General features: G+C 42.1%; 1 protein-coding gene across 3 annotated transcripts in view; it reads right to left on the bottom strand.

Moving 5' to 3' along the window:
- PPM1A (protein phosphatase, Mg2+/Mn2+ dependent 1A) overlaps window positions 1–12,632 on the bottom strand; it is a 34,721-nt gene extending 22,089 nt beyond the window's left edge. For 2 of the 3 annotated variants that reach the window (XM_088166344.1, XM_014871385.2), the window contains exon 1: window positions 12,291–12,632. The gene's annotated coding sequence lies outside the window, so the exon portion shown is untranslated. The remainder of the gene's footprint in view (window positions 1–12,290) is intronic. The other variant, XM_088166345.1, reaches the window with a different exon arrangement.
- Window positions 12,633–14,971: the final 2,339 nt, after the last annotated feature.

Raw genomic sequence — 14,971 nt, forward strand, 5'->3', positions numbered from 1 at the left:
ATGGAGATGGCAGCAGTGATTCACCTCTGTTTCCCCTCACCCCAAACCCTGCTCTGGAGTTCTATCTCTCAAGTGAACACAAAATACTGATGCCCAAGCAAGCTGTAACTAACCAACAAAACAGAGCGTGCACAGTGTGTCTTGTGTCCCGAGCACAGGCAGGAGGTTCACATTACTGCAGTTGCTAGGAAAAAAATACGACTTAAGACTTTTTTATCTTCGCATGCAACTCTAGTGAAGTCAGAGTGATCAAAATAATTACAGAACGCTGCTATAAATCACATGGGGAATTATTTTGCTGAATAATACTTTTTATTCATTCTATGATAGAAGCAGAGTTTAACACCGAAGGCTGTCTTTGTTGAGGAGACCATAAAACAGAATGCAGATACTCAACTTTTTCACCTTAATTTAGAGCTCAAAAAGCGGAAACTGTCCTGGCAAATATACTTTAGTGAGGTATTTGATATTATTGCTGTATTTAAAATAAAACAGAAAAACATTAAGAACAGGATATATTTACCCTGACCACAAACACTGCTGAAATCTGGACCAAAAAGGGCCATTTTTCTTCTAATCTCTCACTTTAGTGTGTACACAACATTCAGAGCTGTGCTTTGTAAACTGCTTGTCCGGCTCAGTAGTTTGTCATGTAAATTAGAAAAATCTACAGACAGTCTATGTGTAACAACTACAGAACTGCCAGACACCTTCTAAATCACTCTCCATTAAAATACCAAATTGCCTTATCCCTTCCCAGAAGGAACCTTAAGGCTGGTGGCCTTTCAAGCTAATAAGCTTTGTAGTTGAGATGTTGATCCAGGATTCTTCAGGGGTGAGAGCTGCCCACCATGAATGAGAATACAGCCGGGCAAAAGGAAAACCACAACGTGGCCATGGAACAACTCCTTCAGAAACTGCCCGCAGCATGAAGTGATTCCCTTCTGAAAACTGTAATAGCAGACTGCAGTTGTCTTCCCTGCCACACTCCAGCTAACCAGCCTTTCACCAGAACAGCAGTCTAAACCTGCAGAACAGGCCAGGTTTTCAAAATCCCCACTGTATCTGCAGAAAAAGCATTGTTTACTTGTGCATAGGATGAATGTGCTAGACCTTTACATTTTTTCCAGAATTTCAATTCTCATTCAGAAAAATTTCAGTTAAAACTGACCAGTCTGTGAATTCTGATGAATTGGAGACTACCTGCTACTTTACTCCTCATACCCTTAATGTGTAGTTAAAATCTGAAGAATTTCAAGAGTCTTAGCTACGAACAAAAAACCTCTTAGTTTTACAAGAAGGGATGGACACACAAAGAGAAATGCTGACATAAGAAAGCCATGCCTCCTTCCTACTAAAATACCCTTTAGACCTGTTTTTGAGTCCATATCTACGGAAACATCTTTCACACACCAGTGTCTACCTAAATTATGAGCACATTTGTCATTCTTTGATGAGGTGCTTTGTGCACTACAGTGACTGAGTTGGAATGACACCTTTGGTTAAGCACATAACTCTGTATGCAAATCTGATTAACCTACAGCAGTGCAAGTGCCCAAGTTACAGCATGACTTTGTTATGTAAAAACACAGACCCAGAACAGACTGCATGCAATGCATGCAATACATAAGACAGATCCTGAACATGACTTAACTCCACCTCTCTTTATGTCTTTAGTCACCTTTCTTAAAAGGAGCCCTCATTTTATGATCTTTATTCTCCAAATAATTTTACTATCTTAATCCAGTCACATATTTCAACAATCATGCCAGAAAATTGCAGTCTCACGGCAGGAGACAGAACCAGTCCTCTACTCTGGAAGCCTCAGCTTTTGGGATGCTTGAATAATGCACATATGTACTGAAGGAAACAGACCCTCTTCCTATTAAAGGCAAAGTAAGAGAAAAGGCACTTTAATCATGAAGTTTACTGGCAAACATACACCACCTTATTTTTCCTTTAAGAAGGACCATTCTGCACAGTACTGTAAGGGTAGTGCCTTGTAAAAACGTCAGAGGTGCAACATTTTCTTCCTAAATGGTGACTCTCACATGCAACCAAAGTTTCTGGATTTTGGCTCTGAAGAACAGAGAGGCATCTGAACAAAGCTAGATGTGAAAATGGACCCCTGTGAACGGAAATGAATGTGCAGGGAATGCATCTCTGCATCTACAAGTGCATTTTAACCACGATTTCTAAAGCACTGATTTTGTAGAGGTCAAACTGAAGGACAGCCTCTCCAGCAAGTGCACAGAAAATTCAAGTTGCAGTTTGCAGACAGAAAAGTAAGAATACTGTACACGGCCTAGAAAAATCAACACAAATAACAAGATCTTGGATAAAACACAAGAGTGCCAAAATTCAAAGGACTGCAGCATTAGAAACAAAACTGAAATAATGAATGGAACATGCCAAAGAGTCAGTAGCTAAACTCCTTGAAAGTAGATGCAACTGGAGAACAGAGTGGCAAAGAAAAAGGAGAGTAATTAGTATACCAGGCCATGGACAACCACGGACAACCACAGATACATCACTGGAATGCATGAAATCTCTCTGCCCCTTCATTTGTTCCTCAAATTGTGCTATCCAGGCAGCACAACTGTAAAGCTTTCTGCTACAGAGGAAAATAAATTTTACTGTTTTGCTATTTGCCTGTTCATTTGCCTGAAGATTCAAATGAAGATAAGCCCTAAATGGTTCACAAAGGACAGTTAATGCAACTCCACATACCCCTACAAAATACAAATTTATTTTTCCAAAGAATTTGAACAAAGATTTGATCATTTTGTCCAAGAAAACGAACCACCCCCATCTGAAACTTTCCCTTGAATAATATGTAAATTAATAATCCTTTTTAAACAATGGTCAAGTTGTATTCATTCCAGTAGGATAAGCTGCTTACATGAACCACATTGAAGTCACAGGCACTTGTTCTAAGCTGAGAAATACCCCCGCACTCCAATTTCCTGGAACAATTCTCTCAGTGACATTACACCCCGTGTGTTGTAATGAGGATCACAGAGAAAGATTACAACCTTTACTTGAACTACAGGACACAGAGCAAGTCACCAAATTATACAGACTGCTACTGACTAGAAAAAGGACATTTGTTCACTTCAACTCCAGCCTGATCCACAGTACTTTTCCCTCTGCCTTAAGCAGGCTGGATGCAGTAGCAGACAGCATGTAATGGTGCAAACGTGGAAACATTTTCAGAAGTTACAGTCTGTTGAATGAAAAACTGACAGTACATACTGGATGCCCCAAATCAATTAATTTTAACAAACAACATGTCAGAGAACATCCCAGGGATCGGAAGAATGACTAAAATAAAACAGAACACGCAGATGAGGAGACATAATTACACCACAGTCATGGGCTGAATGAAGTCATGAAAAAGCTTCTTGCCAATGAAACTATTTAAAAACTATTGGAGGATATATGACTGAGTTCTGGCACTCACGGTTTGAAACATCAATAAAACACCAAAAAATCACAGTTGATGTTTCTGAATGTGTACTTTCAGACACAGACACATGGCCAGCTAGGAGATGTGAACTGTTTATGAAAAAGAAGTCAAAGAAATAAAAGACAGAAGTGGGGCTATTTCAATAAACACAGACTAATCCACCATTTCCCCACCAGAACATTTGTTTCTTGGGGATGCAACTGTAGTCTGTGTTACATTTCAGCAAGACAACTGCAAAAGGAAGAACATAAACTACCCATATGGGTAAGAAAATTTCTAGTAACATCAAGAACTTTTGGTTTAGGACAGATGTAGGAGGTATGGTTCGTGGCTGACAAAAAAAAAAAACAAAACAGAGGAAGCAAGTTAGTAATTCCATGTGTATGAAGGAAAGTATGAACTGTTCCAAACTTCCCCAACTTATCCTCCCTCTCTCCCACTAATTAATATGCAACAGTGATGGCTTTAACAATTTCACAGCATAGCAGAAAATACTAAATCATTGCACCTCTGATGCAAACATCTATGAGCTCTGACCTCTTAATAGCTGGTCCACAGGCACTGCCATTTCACTGAACTAAGCTTGTTTGGAGAGCTGTTTTTTTTAAATATAACTTCTGCCTAAAATCCCTTCTCCTTGCTAGGAGCTGACAGTCTTTCCAAATGCTTCCCTGTACTAAGTGGCAAAATATTTTATACCACGTGGTGTGTATGGCAGGGCAGGTAGGATTTAGGAGAGGATTATTAAAGCCTTCTGGTACACAGAAGGTAACCATTTCTAAGTTAACACCCTCCCTCCAACAACATGTTTCAGCTTCTTCTTAAAACATTATTTTCTGCTCCTACCTACCTTTCCTGCAGACAACTAAACCTGTTCCAAGGTTAAATGAGAAGCTTCTCAATATGAGTGTATTTTGGCTGAGGTTCAAACTCTCTCCAGCAGAGACATGTGCAATCTGATTTTTGCAAAAGAAGCCCTGGACATTGAAATAGATAATTCATCTCTAACAAATTGCTCCTTCAGAAGTTTGAAAGATGGTGATGTAGTTTTAAGAATTCTTTATGGAGTTAATTTTGCAATCTGGTCAGTTATGGAAGAAACTAAGTTCTTTCCAGAATCACTAAGACCACTTGGGATGAAAAATCCCTACATTGATTCTGAGAATGAATGATTCTGATACTAGGAATGAAAAATCACTACATTGATTCTGAGAGGAGATAAAACTTGCATCCATTAATGCCAGTCACTCATCAGGATACTAACATGACTGGCACCCTCAGAACATGATTAAGTGAGTATTTCTTGGCCCAGACAAAATTCTTGCATCTTTCTAAATATCTGTACTACAAATTAGAAGTGGGAAGGCATAAGAGAAAAAACCACAGCAGCATCAAAGTATGAGCAGCCCAATCACTATGAAAAACTATGTAGACAACCAAAATGGCACTAACAAGAACTATGAAAATCAATGAGGTAGCTCTGCATAAATTCATGTGCTGCTGTCTGAACAATATGAGAATGAAAACACCAAGGTCCTTGCTTGAAAGCATTAATAAGCAGAAAACATGCCCATGCTGGTGCTGAGTTCAGCACCTTTCTGGTTATACCTCATATCCAAAGATTTCTTACTTAGAAGTGTTGGAAGATAAATAAAAGACACCCATTTTAGACAAAAAGCTTAGACAACTGTTTTGTTAATAGTGCAGAAATTCCTGCAGGCTCCAGCCAAAATTCAGAGTCCCATTGAAAGCAACAGAGAAAAAGAACTGGAAGATCCAAGGAAGCTGCAGTCTGTATAGACAGAACTTGGGAAAAAGAAAGGCCTTGCTTCAGTTTATATATCAATGAGATGCAATAAGATTCAAATTTTTTCTGAAAGAGCAAGGCAAACAAGTGAATTTATGGATTCCAACCAAGCTGCTCATGACAGAAGGAATACACAGTGCTACACAGCCATTCCAACAGAACTCCACACAGCAACAGCCTCACCACAAAGAAAACATGGGTGAAAAGGAAACAGAAAGAGACAACCCAGAAGAATGGAGCTATAGTAAGTCATAAAAGTTGAATTACAATTTTTTCCAGTATTTGTAATACCACGAGTGCTCTGCCACTGTCATTTCTCATCATAACAGATCATTTCCCCACTCCTAAACATTGTGGGCCTAACTAAAAATTCCTACTTGAGTACAAGTCACTTAGAGTGCAAGAATTTAACAAATTTGAACATAACAAATAATAGCTAAAACCCTCCTTTTCTCTAAATTTCTTTTTTTTTAAATCTCTTATTTATAGATTGAAGCCTCAATATCTTCATTTACTGTCAGTGTTACCAATCAAACAATACCTGCCACAAAAAAAAAAAAGAAGTTAAAGATTCACAGAAGAATGTTTTCTTTAGAGGAAGGCTCACATAATTCCACTGCCATTTCTGTGTCAAGGGAAAAAAACAAACCCAACCAAACAAAAAGAATTTACTTTTGGTATTAAGTTCAGCTAAACCTATTCAGAAAAATCAATACAACTGGAGAATCCTAGCCCATCCTGCCCCTACCCAAAAGAGTGAAGCTATTGGGGTACAGAGCCTCTAGACCAGAATGGCTTTTGTCCATGACTGCTCTGGTTGTTCAAATGCAACTGGAGTGAAGTCAAGCTGTTGCCAATTTATCTTTGTCAATGTTTTAGCTAAGTGTTAAAATAAACCAGGAAAAAGATGCTCCATGGAAAAAGGTCCCACTGAGACTCCAAAAACAAAGGGAGGCTCGAATAACAATAATTGAAAAATTGACAAAACAGCAACTGTATTAACTGAACTATTCCTGAAATATAGGAAAAAATTTACACTCACACAGTCACTCAAAGTTCAGGAAACTGCCATTTTTTTACAGTTGATATTGTTTGTTGCCTATGGCAATGTGTACAAATTCCTACAGAACCCCACCATCCCTCTGTTGCATTGTTGCACTGATAATCTCACCACAAACATCTTAAAAATTTAATTAATACAGTCCTATATATTTCAAGAAAACTGAACACATGGAATCATCTCTCTACCTGCTCTTTAATTTCTTCTCTCTGCGTTTCTAGTTGCTCACCAATGTCACTGCTCCTTTTCAAAACTAATTATTTAAAACTTACAAATTTCAGATATTTCTAACTTCGACAAGAAGCACCAGCCAACTGTTTATGGTTTATCTTATGAGCAATTTATTTTAACAATATGGCAGAATGAAACCCATGTGAAAATAAAGTTTATACAGATAGAGCTTGAGAGTAAAATTAAAATAAACTATTTTGAAAAAACACAACCAGTATGCGTGCGTCCAATAATTAGAAGATGATGTTTGCATGAAGGCCCCAAAACTTCCTGTTTAGTCAAGCACTCAATATTATGAAATAATACACAAGCAATTTCCCAGACCCTTCACTTTACATGAAAACATTTGTGGGGTTCTAATCTCAGCAACATTAACACTATTCTGGTGAGGATATAGGAAAAGCAGCGTACAGGAGAGACTTGAAACCTGATGAGTACACACGGGAATAAAATGGCAATAAAATAGGAAATGTTCTGAAGTTACAGCTGTAACCTGGCTTTGCTTGCAAGGAAATGACATCAAAACTATGCCAGAAGCACATTAAGACCTGGAAGTCAAATCCTCAAAGCTTAGGAAAAGCTGGAGTTTGCTCATTTGTACACACACAGAGCTTTTATTTACAAAGCTACTTCGCCCTCACGTCCCCAGCATTCCTATCTCATTAAAAGAACAAGGACAGAGGATGACTGCTGCAATAAAATAGATTTTTTGCCTAAGACTACATAAAAATATAAAAAGAAACCAATGAAAAAAACAACTCTATTGTTCTTAGCCTTCTATGCAGACAGAAGCTTTTAGGACAGAAGGCTTTCCCCTGAGGGGCACACTGATTGCCAAGTTCACTTCTATCACTACCAGCAAAGAGGTGATTTGCCCATGATAAATCAGGCAGTAAAGGTGCTCCTCTCACTACAAACCAGAGTTCATGACAGCTCTAAACATTCTGGTCACTTAATGAGGACATTGTTGAATTCACCTGTACTTCAAAAATCAAAGCAGTGCTAATGCCAGCATTTCCTAAGCTTACAGGGCCTTGTTCTGCAGCCTCAGAATGGTTTTTTACAGAGAGCAGCAGCAGTTGATTTTTAACAAGAGTCTGTCCAAATACTTACTGTAATTGACTGAGGGAACTAGAAAATTATTTACTGACAGCAACTGATTCTTTCTTCATTAAATTTTCCTACAATTTATTGCTAGCTGCTTAACTGCCCACATTTTTCCACATTCTGCACTCCTTTCCAAAGACTGGGTTTTACTTAACAGCTGGAGAATTCCTTAAACTCATCTCCAAACACAAAGAGCTCAGGCACAGTTTGCACAGTTCTCGTGGCTACTGCATTTTAGGGCATTTCTAAGGGAAAAATACCACAGAACTTAATGGACTTAATAGCTATGATATATGGTCAAGAAGAATACAGGCTACCATTCGAATTTCAAATGACAAGGAGAGTTGGCAGTAAAAATAAATTGCACACATAAGATACAGAAAATCCTTCAAGTTACAGCTGAGACCCAAACATGAGAGCACATTTCATTCTCTAGGTCACAATCCAGCAAGGCATTTAAGATGAGAGCAACATCACAAATCTGAGTAGTCCCACATAATTCAGCTGCACGTGGTGTATCACCATAAGCACACTGAAGTGCTTTGCTTTATTTAAACTGCAGCTATCAAAATACAAGTCATGTTACACTTGTGTTTCTTGGGTTTGTAAATTATTATCTTAGAAGACTTTAGAGACCTTTTTATCTACTAAAATATTCTTATTTTTGAGAACTAACCTGTTAGCAATGAAGAGGCTGATGTACTTTTTCCTTCCTCTGTAAACTGCATTTCTCTACATTTCAATATTGAAACATGGTTAGCTAGTTTTGCTTTTTCCTTTGTAGTACTCTTAGATGCTCTTTTGATACAGATAGATATATACTGCCATAAAGTTTACACTCTAAATGGTAGAAGTGTACTTCATTGGAACTGTCAGTGAAAGAAGTTTTTATTCTGTTCTTTTAGTCACATATAAACACCTTTTGAGAAGAGCTGTTAAAAAAAAAATCTGAGCAACTGTTTCATGTATTTATAAACACACTCTGTTCTGTAGACTCCAACAGGCAGCTGAAATATCCATTAGTGAATTGTACTGGTATTTGTGTTTAAACACAAAATAAATAAGAAAAAAGATAGCAACTTGACAGAAATCTGTAACTCAGTATGTGGTTTAACACAGAGCAGAGTTTAGCAGACAAATAGAGAAAAGCAGACCTTGCAGCAGGAGTTTAACACCAGTAACACCCAGTGGTTACTGCCTCTATCCAGGAACAAAAATCAGCCTATTCACTCTCATGGTATCACACTTGCTTTCTCCTCCTGCCCTGATTCCCTTGGTCTAAACATTCTTCTCAGTCTTAAGAGTCAAGTGATTTACTCCAGAAATATTAAATCTTAATAAATGCTAAATTGTTCCCTCATAGACAGAGGGCAACATAAAGAAGCTACAAGTAGAAAACGTTATCTCCACTGTGATGTGCACCACATCATGGCTCAAATATATGAATCCTCCTTTAAAAATATTTTTTAGCTCTGGTGAATGGAATGTACATAAAATGCCATAAAATGTACATTTATGCACATTCCCTGGATCTTCTAAATATCCTAAGAATACTGTTATTTTTTCAGGGATTACATATTGTATACACAGACTTGATACTTTGCATTTGCCATTCATTCAACGAAGAGGATTGTAGTTAAGCATGTGTAAATGTTACAGAAGTTTATTTCTTATCCTAGTATTCTAAACTGAAATGTGGATCATGGGATTAAAACTACAGAAATCATTAAGAGTTCAGCAAGTATTATCCAAAAAGAGATTAATTTCCAAAAGAACAAATGAGACTACAAGTTGCATCATTTATAAAGAAACAAGTGATACGTCAATTTTTCAAATAAAAAACTAAAAGTCAAGTATGATATGAGAAAAGAGAAGCAAAAATTACAAGGGTCCACATGCTATAGTAAGAATAAATGCAGCTTGGCTCAGGTTTAACTATGATAAACTACTATTGGCTTGACTTTAAACATTATTACTATTCAAGTCTTTAAAAAGTCTCTGGTTTGCAGAGACAAAATGAACACAGTTATTTTACAGTACTTCCCATTCTAAAACTTGTTTATTTATCAGCACAACCTGCATCATTCCATTACTTAATTGCAACGCTGCTCTGCTTAGCCAATTACGTAAGTATTTTGTACATCAGAACAGAACTGAACACGTAAAAATTAAGCCAATAGCAATGCCAACATTTTAGTAAGAAATATGCTATTCTTAAATTATTTATATTTAGGTCATCTTGTAAAAGCAGCTGCTTTACATTCCCTAGCTCCACTAAAAACAAAAAGTGCAATAAGATCTCTTATTGACAGCTGCATTCAAAAACATACCAGTTACATAAGTTTGCAAATTATACTGTGCCAGAGTTAAATATCTAAGCATTTTAACGACAGTTCTCAAAATGCTATCTCAGCAAGAATGACTCAACTCCACTGTATAAGGGGCACTCCAGATAAGAAGCAACCAGCTTGATTTTATAGGGAAAAAAAAAAAAAAACCACAAAAAAACTAAAAACCAACTTTTTAGTATTCTGCTTTATTTCAAATTGCTCTGAGTTCTGCTTGTTTGGACCTGCAAGCTTCACCAGTCATTTGGCATTTCCACCTCGCCTCGCTTTCAACAAAGTATCCCAAGCATACCTATAGACAGTTAAGGAAATACTTGGAAAACAGGTATAGTTTTCTACCGTACCTTCAGGGGAGAGATTTACCTGACAACCACCGAGCAGAGGACTAAACCTGTAAACCAGAGCTAGGCCCTGCCTAAGAGAAAAACACAGCTATGCCAGGAGAGAGTGAGAGGACAGACTGACTCTCTCCACGTTTCTCCGAGGATTTTAACAGAGATCTCTGTGAGGAAAAAATTAATAACTGGCACGATGCATCAGCAAGTCTTTTAGCCCAGACTCTTATATAAAAGGGAGACCTAGAAAGGCCTGAGAGTGAAAACTTTAGGAGCAGCTAATGCTGGTGCACCAATCGAAGCGGCTCTCCTTTAACACCTTCCCTTTGAACACTACTGTGATTGGATAGGTAGAGTGCAAAACTTCCCTGGCCCACGTTTTCTCTGATATTACTCATAGAAAAAACTAGGAATAGCAACAGATGCAAAGCTATCAGAGAAGAAATGTGGCTAGAAATTACACAATTCTTGATCATTTGGCAACTCACTCAGGGTCCTGAGTAACAGTAGCCATCCAGCCTTAATTCCACCAATACATCACAAAACCTGCTTCAGCCACCTAATCATGAAACAGCTCAGGAAAAGTGCTACAAGGGCTCATATTTGGCAATTAATTTCCTAAATTCACAAGAGCTAGAACTTCTGCTTTATAAACTGATTCTGCTTACTCTGATGCCAAATATCACAATCTAAGGAGAACATATCACCTACCTTCTTTCCAGCTACTGCTCTCGTGATCCTAAAACTGTCTTCTGCTTAAAAAAAAAGTAAAAATAAAAATTTCCTTTGGATGAAATGCCTTAGGGACCTAAAACCTTAAGGTTACCACAGAGGCCAGCCCAGTGCCCAGCAATTTCCCACTTGACAGAAGGTACAGCTCAAAAAAATTTAGTTCATCCCAAGTGCTACTATAAACTTAAACATTAGTTCTGTAGCCACAAAATTTTGCCATCCACATGGCAACACTAAGATATATTTTAACCGTACCAAATAAACACAAAAACATATCGAACAGATGTCTGCAAAAATCAATTCTCCTGAAACTGTCAACCTCCAGCCTGTCTTAACGTTGTATCACTAGACACAACTAGATACTAGATACAATCTAATGTACCAAAAAGACCAGACGTATGCTCGGAACCTCAGACATTTCACACGCAAGCCCAATTACCTAGCACATCACTGCACAACTTTCTCACTGAGGACAGCATTTTCTTCCACGGACTTTTACCACGCACGCCGTGACAGACCACAGATCGTCAGCGCAACCTTTGCTCACGACATTGTTTTCAAAGGCACCGAAATCTCTCACAAACTTTAAACGCCCGAAAGGCGTTGGCGAGCGAAAGCCGCCCGCTGCATCACAATGTCACTATTTGGGGAGCCCTTGATGCTCCGACCCTCGCCAGGGTGGGGTGCTTTATAAATAGATGCGTGTTGTTTTTTTGTTTTTTTTTTTTTTCTCCCCAGTCAGTGCCGTGCCCCGAGCGTTTGGGTGGCGATGGGAGAGAAGGCCGTTTATAGCCTTTATTACATGAACTCTGGGCGAGGAAAGGTGGGGGCAGGGAGAAAGGGAAAGCTGCTGCTCCTACCTGAGCCAGGCCCAGACCCCGCTGCTCACCCTCCTCCCGCCGTGCCCGGGGGGCTGCGGGGACACCCCCACCCTCAGCAGTCGCCTGCAATGCAGGGGCTGCGCAGGGGGCCCCGGGGAGCAGCATCCCAGCGGGATCGCTCCCCCTTTCCCCTTCCCCTTCCCCATCCATCTCCCTCCCTCCGGCCGCCCGACCCGCTCCCAGCGGTGCCGCCGGGGATGGCGCCGAGCTCCCGCGCTCTCCGCCGCCCCCGGTTGTTTACAGGCCCCGGGGCCCCGCAGCGCCCCGGCCCCGCCGCCCCCTCACCCCGCCCCGGCCCCGCACTGCGCAGCGCCACTTACCCCCCCGGCCGCGGCGTCGGCGCCGGCTGTGCGGGCAGGGCCGCGCTCCCGGCGGTGCGCGGGGGAGAAGGGGAAGGAGGGGGGGACAAGGAGGAGGAGGAGGAGGAGGAGGAGAAGGAGGGGGGCACCCGGCTGGCGGCCTCGCCTCAGCTCATTCACAGGGCGGCTCTGTGCCCAGGGGGAGCCCAGCGCTCATCTCGCCCCCGCAGCCGCCGCCGCCGCCGGCCCCCCCTCCCGTCCCCGTCCCCCGCCCGAGCTGCTCCGCGCCCACCCGCGCAGCGCCGCGCGGAGCGCCGGCCGCGGACGGACGGACGGACGGACGGGCGGACACACGGACACACTCGCACTGCGCTGCCGCCGCCGCCCCTCTGCGCAGGCGCGCACGCCACAGGGGAGGGGAGGCGGGAGCGCGCGCGCGCGCCCCCGCGCCCTTTCCCTCCTCTCCGTCACCCTCCCCCGTCAAAAAAAAAAAAAAAAAAAAAAAAAATTAAAACGCCCAAAAAAGCCACAAAGGGAGCTTTTCAGTTTAAATAAAATAAATGAGTTTAAAAAAAAAAAGGCGGAAAAAAAAAAAAAAAAGCAGCACCCCGGCAGGGTACCCGGATGTCGGACGGAGCGGGGCCGTTACGGGTATTACATCACCCTCCGCCCCGGGTCCCGCGCCGCGCCGCGCGGGGCGGTGACGTCATCGGCCCCGCCCCTGGCCCTGAGGGGGAGAGGCTGGCGCGAGGGCTGGAGGCGGGTGTTCCCATCCCGATCCAAATGGCGAGCCCGAGATCGAGCCAAATCTCGATCCAAATTCCGATCCAAATCCCCATCCCGGTCCTGTTCCGATTCCAATCCGGATCCTGGTCCCGGTGCCGTGGCGGCAGCAGCTCAGCCCACCTGAGGACGATGGAGCGCACAGTGGGTCTCGAGGCGCTGGCGGGATCAGCCTCGTCTCCCTGAATCACGGAATCAATTAGGTTGGAAAAGATCTCTGGGACCATCAAGTCCAGCCTATGACCCAACACCACCGTGTCAACCAGACCACGGCACTGAGTGCCATGTCCAGTCATTCCCTAAACACCTCCAGGGACGGTGATTCCATCACCTCCCTGGGCAGCCCGTTCCAATGCCTAATCACCCTTTATATGAAGAAATTCCTCCTGATGCCCAACCTGAACATCCCCTGGCACACTTTGTGACTGCGTCCTCTAATCCTGAGGGACTGGCCTGAATCGGAGCCCTGCAGGATCTCCCTGCTGGAAGCACAACCGCTGGCAAAAATCAGCAGCGGATTACCAGTAATGAACACATAATGGGTTTAATAATCCCACGGGTTTCAGCCCCCTTTGATGAAGGCTGGCCTGTGGACAAAAGACATGGGAGTGTGTTCATGAAGCGACTCCCCCACCAGTCTGCGGGGTGCAAATTGAGAGAAGCTTTTAGACAAACCTCTCTTTTGTCTCAAGGAGGGGAGGAGGATGCTCTAAGGAGGCTGCAATGGGAGAGGGGTGATTCTGGGAGGAATGGCTTATTCCAGCAAGCCAGGGTTAAACCTCGTGGCTGGCAATTTCTGAGGTGGAGTGGGTGCCAGCAGGAGTGCTTCAAGGAGGAGGATTAGGGATGCACGGTAGATCTGAGGATGTGAAGAAGGAATTGGATACAGAGGGAGAGATGCTGAGGTCTGGGAAAGGTGAAGTGGGTGCTTGGCAAGGTTGTATGGAAAGTTTCCTCCTTTAGCAGTAATCACAGCAAACAGCCATACGTTAATGGCTTTAAACTGAGAGTAGTTTTAGATTGGAAATTAGGAAGAAATTCTTTACTGCGAGAGTGGTGAGGCCCTGGCACAGGGTGCCCAGAGAAGCTAGGGCTGCCCCATCTCTGGAAGTGTGCCAGACCAGGTTGGACAGGGCTTGAAGCAACCTGATGTAGTGGAAGGTGTCCCTGACCACGGCAGGAGGTTGGAACTGGATGGTCTTTAAGGTCCTTTCCAAACCAAAGCATTCCCTAAACTGAATGTTTGGAGAGGGCTCCAATTCCAGGTTGTGTTCTCACAGTCGACAACCATTAGTGCAGTTCATCAGTGACTGAGGGCAGTTTACAGCAAAACCCTGCCAGAGAGAGCTAAAAGAGCTATGAAAAATAGAACAAAACCTCATCAGCGTATGGCTTTCCTGTGATAGATAAACTGACCATGTTTCGGTACAATTGCAGAATCTCCATTTCCTGATGCTGCCTGTGGGTGGAGGGAATGTGTGGACCCAGTCTCCCTGTATTCACCCTAATCGTGATCCTTATCACAACACTGAGCACTACTCAGTCGTGCTCAGTGTTCTGGTAATTATTAAGGGCCTTTAGTTTAGAAATGTCAGGCCTTTGTAGTTAAATGCAGTAAAATTTGTTGGTGGAGACAGACCTTTAGATTTAAATGCAAGCCCTAACCCTTCCCTTCCCAAAATTACACAGAATTGCTTCTGCAGGCATGTGCCATCTTTCTTTACCCTCTCCATTTAAAAAGAAATAAAAATTTTCACCCCCCCTTTTCCTCTTTAATAATGGTCTCCTAGCACTTTGAATTATATACAGTCATGGATTTAATTTAGGTTCCACGTCACCTACATCTGTGTTTTGAGTGGGGTTTTTTTTCGATAAAACTACATGGCCCTGTATCTTTTTGGTGATGCCCTCATTTTAAG

Source organism: Sturnus vulgaris, chromosome 6, assembly GCF_052056855.1.
Source record: "Sturnus vulgaris isolate bStuVul1 chromosome 6, bStuVul1.hap1, whole genome shotgun sequence".
Classification (NCBI taxonomy): Eukaryota; Metazoa; Chordata; class Aves; order Passeriformes; family Sturnidae; genus Sturnus; species Sturnus vulgaris.